Source organism: Microtus oregoni, unplaced genomic scaffold, assembly GCF_018167655.1.
Source record: "Microtus oregoni isolate MIOR12 unplaced genomic scaffold, Mior012 000044F_ref0000062, whole genome shotgun sequence".
NCBI lineage: Eukaryota > Metazoa > Chordata > Mammalia > Rodentia > Cricetidae > Microtus > Microtus oregoni.
The window spans coordinates 14,970,128-14,976,127 of NW_024543218.1; positions in this window are offsets into that span (position 1 = coordinate 14,970,128).

Genomic DNA, 6,000 nt, shown 5'->3' on the forward strand with positions numbered 1-6,000 from the left:
GGAAAACTGATCAAAATCCCTAAAGACTCACTCAAAAGTAAGCAGTTTAGACTGACTTCCCATCTCAATCCATAGGGCCTCAAGAAAATCTGATGATAGCAAGAGAAACCATATACTAAGTAGTAAGTCCAGGCTTTGGTCTCAGAGTGCAGGAAACACATCCTAAATTCCCAATAAGAACATGCTGTTATGCCTGCCTCATCTTTGTGTGGTTATTCTATTCACTCAGGATCGGCATATGAAAAATGATGCTAACAGGCCCTAGAAGTTGCTCAGGTCTTCCTTCTGACCTCAGAACACCACTTTACTGCTGCCGATTTCAGGAGTACTTGAAGAAACTGGCATCAAGAACATTCCTAAAGATTGTAGGAGTCAGAGGGGTTGAGGGCACCACAAGACCACGACCCACAGAAGCAACTAAGCAGGCCTCATAGAGGCTCACAGAGACGGAAGCGACAAACACGGAGCCTACGTGGATCTGAGTCATTAAATTACAATTTTTCCACATCAGATTGCCACAGCTTTAAGCATGTCCCTGGCCCTCACTCTAATACCGAGGAGTATCTTCATACTCTGCTCAGGGGATGTGGAGATTGCAACCATATTCAATACCTTGTGAGAAAACTAAAACCCGCAATGAGCACTTTAATCTCTTATGATGCTCACAAATGTTTTAATTCTGTAACACTTGAATGGTTACAACACGACATGTAGGCAAGAAAATTTCAGGTGCTACCCTAGTCCCTGTCTGTTATGTCATTGATGGAAATGTTGGGACAGGGTCTCCATAGTGAATTTTTCATCGATGCTTTGAATCCTATCATGTCTTCTCCCCTGTGGGAGTTTTGTCTGTTTTAAAAATTTCAATAACACAAATATGTAATGATTATCTAAATTATTCTACTATTTAAAAAAAAACTGTAGAGTCAGATAATAAGGCATGAACTTGGTAAATTCAAATAGCAATGGAGAAAATCCCAGCTGCCCCTCTTGTTTGCTTTTTCAGGATCCCAAAAAGCTCTCTTTCCTTCCTGTGTCCCTCTCTCCGCATAGGAGCTTGCCAAAATACTCTAAGGTTTATTCTGGTCAGCTGAGCATGGACTGACTCCATCCTCTGAATCAATGTTCAGTTATTGAAAGCTTCAGGTGACATAGTGAACAAATACATCTCCCTCAACATTTCCCTCTTTTTGTCTAAATACCGAGGAAAAGATTAGCAAGAACATAATAAAACTATAAACAATAAGAACGATTTTTAGGCATTATCTAAATAAAAGGGAAAGGTATTAACTTCAGCTAAGTAAAACTGAATATAATAAGAACAAATTTCAAGTAAGAATCATATTCACAATGTCTAGTCCATTTGTATTTGGCAACCTAGAGAAAATCCTCGATTATCTATCCTTTCTTGCTGAGTCCAACGTTTTATACTTAAATTACTTTCTATCATAACTGAGGAAGACTGTAACTACAATTATCTAGTCTTCAACCCCATCAGAGACTCAAGAAGGATAAAATATGATCTAAGTAAACAGAAAGTATAGAGCAAACAACTTCAAAACTATAGAAATGACATAGACATCTGGTTGCTTGGACATTTATCCCAAGATTTCTCTGCAATGTTGGGGCATCCATCTTTAGTCTACAGGCCTATAATATCTACAGACCATTTTTTTTTTTACTGATTTATTTATTTATTTCGCCTCCTCCCAGCCTCCCATTTCCCTCCCCCTCCTCCCACCCTTCTCCCCCTCCTCCCACCCTTCTCCCCCTCCCCCCACTCCTCTCCCCCTCCCTCTCCAGTCCAAAGAGCAGTCAGGGTTCCCTGCCCTGTGGTAAGTCCTAGGTCCTCCCCCCTCCGTCCATGTCTAGGAAGGTGAACATCCAAACTGGCTAGGCTCCCACAAAGCCAGCACATTAAGTAGGATCAAAACCCCGTGCCACTGTCCTCGGCTTCTCATCAGCCCTCACTGTTCGCCATGTTCAGAGAGTCCGGTTTTATCCCATGCTTTTTCAGTCACAGTCCAGCTGGCCTTGGTGAGCTCCCAATAGATCAGCTCCACTGTCTCAGTGGGTGGGTGCACCCCTCGTGGTCCCGACTTCTTTGCTCATGTTCTCCCTCCTTCTGCTCCTCATTGGGACCTTGGGAGCTCAGTCCAGTGCTCCAGTGTGGGTCTCTGACTCTATCTCCATCCATTCTATGGTGCTATGCAAGATATTCGTCAGTATTGCTATACGATAGGGTCATTTTAGGTTCCCTATCCTCAGCTGCCCAAGGAACTAACTGGGGACATCACCTTGGGCTCCTGGGAGCCACTCTAGATTCAAGTCTCTTGCCAACCCTAAGGTGGCTCCCTTAACTAAGAATTGTGCTTCCGTCCTCCCCTATCTAACCTTCCTTTATCCCAATCATCCTTTTTCCCCAAGTTACCCCCATCTTCCCCTTCTCCCTTTTCTCTCCCCATCTCCCCTTACCCCCATCCCACCCCACCCCCAAGATCCCAATTTTCTCCCCGGCAATTTTGTCTACTTCCCATAGCCAAGAGGATAACTATATGTTTTTCCTTGGGTTCACCTTCTTACTTAGCTTCTTTAGGTTCACCAATTGTAGACTCCGTGACCCTTACTTATGGCTAGAAACCAATTATGAGTGAGTACATCCCATGTTCATCTTTTTGGGTCTGGGTTACCTCACTCAGTATAGTGTTTTCTATTTCCATCCATTTGGATGCAAAATTTGAGAAGTCATTGTTTTTTACCGCTGAGTAGTACTCTAAAGTGTATATATTCCACACTTTCTTCATCCATTCTTCCACTGAAGGGCATCTAGGTTGTTTCCAGGTTCTGGCTATTACAAATAATACTGCTGTGAACACAGTTGAACAAATGCTCTTGTCATATGATAGAGCATCTCTTGGGTATATTCCCAAGAGTGGTATTGCTGGGTCCAGGGGTAGGTTGATCCCGAATTTCCAGAGAAACTGAAACACTGATTTCCAAAGTGGTTGCACAAGATTGCATTCCCACCAGCAATGGATGAGTGTACCTCTTCCTCCACAGCCTCTCCAGCAAAGGCTATCATTGGAGTTTTTTATTTTAGCCATTTTGACAGGTACATAAGCGACCCCCAAAACTCCACCAAAGAACTTTTACAGCTGATAAACACCTTTAGTAATGTGGCAGGATACAAGATCAACTCCAAAAAATCAGTCGCCCTCTTATACACAAAGGATATGGAAGCAGAGAGAGAAATCAGAGAAGCTTCACCTTTCACGATAGCCACAAACAACATAAAATATCTTGGGGTAACTCTAACCAAGGAAGTGAAAGATCTATTTGACAAGAACTTTAAGGCATTGAAGAAAGAAATTGAGGAGGATACCAGAAAATGGAAGGACCTCCCTTGCTCTTGGATTGGGAGTATCAACATAGTAAAAATGGCAATTCTACCAAAGGCAATTTATAGATTCAATGCAATCCCCATCAAGGTCCCATCAAAATTCTTCACAGATCTTGAGAGGACAATAATCAACTTTATATGGAAAAATAAAAAACCCAGGATAGCCAAAACAATCCTATACAATAAAGGATCGTCTGGAGGCATTACCATCCCTGACTTCAAACTCTATTACAGAGCTACAGTGATGAAAACAGTGTGGTACTGGCATAAAAACAGAGAAGTAGACCAATGGAATCGTATAGAAGACCCGAATTTTAACCCACAAACCTATGAACACCTCATTTTTGATAAAGGAGCCAAAAGTATACAATGGAAGAAAGAAAGCATCTTCAACAAATGGTGCTGGCATAACTGGATGTCAACCTGTAGAAGAATGAAAATAGACCCATATCTATCACCATGCACAAAACTCAAGTCCAAATGGATTAAAGACCTCAATATCAGTCAGAACACATTGAACCTGATAGAAGAGAAAGTGGGAAGTACCCTACAACAGATGGGCACAGGAGATCGCTTCCTATGTGTAACCCCAGTAGCACAGACATTAAGAGCAACATTGAATAAATGGGACGTACTAAAACTGAGAAGCTTCTGTAAAGCAAAGGACATTGTCACTAAGACAAAAAGGCAACCTACTGACTGGGAGAAGATCTTCACCAACCCTGCAACAGACAAAGGTCTGATCTCCAAAATATATAGAGAACTCAGGAGACTAGACTTTAAAATGTTAATTAACCCAATTAAAAAATGGGGTACTGAACTGAACAGAGAATTCTCAACAGAAGAAGTTCAAATGGCCAAAAGACACTTAAGGTCATGCTCAACCTCCTTAGCGATCAGGGAAATGCAAATCAAAACAACTTTGAGATATCATCTTACCCCTGTCAGAATGGCTACACACCTTTTTGTAAAGCAGGAAATTTTGAAAAACTGTCTTAACTTGTCCTGAAAAAGTTTGACAGTCGTGTTTTTTTTTTTCTTTTTGTCCTGCTTATCAAATTTGGACAGTATGCTGTCAGAAGTTGAGGCAAGGACAGTTTCTCTCTTTAGTGGTTAGCTTGGCCACCAATGAAAGCAAGCCCCAAATGGAGGTTCTTAGATCTCCATCATCCTTTTTTGAAGTAAATTGGTGCTGCCAGGAGCAGATGTATTCACTATCAAGAAACAGCCTTATGTTATGAAAACATCTTACATGCCATATTGTTTGTAGACCATCTATCTTTCTGCAAATATATCTTTGACTTTGAAAATGTGTCTCACATGGCTACAAATCTGATTGTTAGATGACTAACTACCAACCTGTACTTCTTAATATTCTATATAAATGTAATAAAAGCTTTCTAGGACTAGAAATTTTTATTAATTTGTTAAATGAGCTGCATAGGTATAATACCTTAAAGAAGAATGAAACATATATACAATATAACAAAAACAAAGTTGTTTCAATATACAAATCCTATACTAATGTGTTATATAATATTCTTTTTCATTAAATTCAGTAGTTGCCTCTTTAAAAACTGCTGTCCTGATCAACAATTGCAACTATATAGCTACCAGTAACAGTTTGGCCACAGTGGTCATAGCCAAGTAGAAATTCTGTTCCCTTAGGCTCTGGCTTTATCAAGGCCACTAAAAGAAAATTTTTCTAGATCTCTATCCCTCTACAGAACTCAAGATTCAGAGGGACTGAATAGCAAATGTTAATCTCCTCTCCTAGCTTGCATCTCTACCAAAACAAAGCACCTTTGTGCTTAACCCCCCACTTAAGATCCTTAACTACACTTAGTTCCTCCCTACCACTTCCTGTCAGCTAGTTGCTGACTCAGCCTCCAAACCCCAGCTTAATTTTATTTAATCAAGCAAATGTAGCATGTCTTTGCTTCATTAAACAAATATTCCACAGCATAAATGAATGTAACACATCTTAAAATATTATTTCACAACACCAATGTGAAATATTTGAGATTAGTATTTGCTTTTTAATTTAAAAGTAGATTCAATAATATACCCTTTTATCAATCTTATACCCCCTTTTCCTTTTCAGAATAAAATCCTTAAATATAATCTTTTTTGCTTGATTTCCTTCCGGACCATGACCAATAACAACTTTTAACCAACATCCCTAAACAATGATAAACATCTATAACTCACAGACCAGCCAAAAACTAGTCATCCCACGTCTTTGGAATAGGGGTGCTGTGTTCTTAAAGTTACTTCCTGTTGTCTGGGGAAACGGAATCTTTAGGGGACTCTGAGAAAATGAAGATCATTATCAGTTCCTGGGATGACTAATTGTTGTCCAACCTCGGTGTGATGCAATAATGCAGGGTTATCTTAGATACTGGCTAGAGGAGTCTATGAGGCTGGACCATCTTAGATAACCACCTTTACATGGTCCTGAGCAGTTTGTAGTGCAAAGCTGGCCTTTGGGTGGTATTTGGCAGTGTAGTGCCATTACCACAATCCCAGTGGAATCATCACTGTGGAGACCTATCATCCCTTTAGAGACTTCAAAAACTGCTGTTAGGGGTGGCCAACAT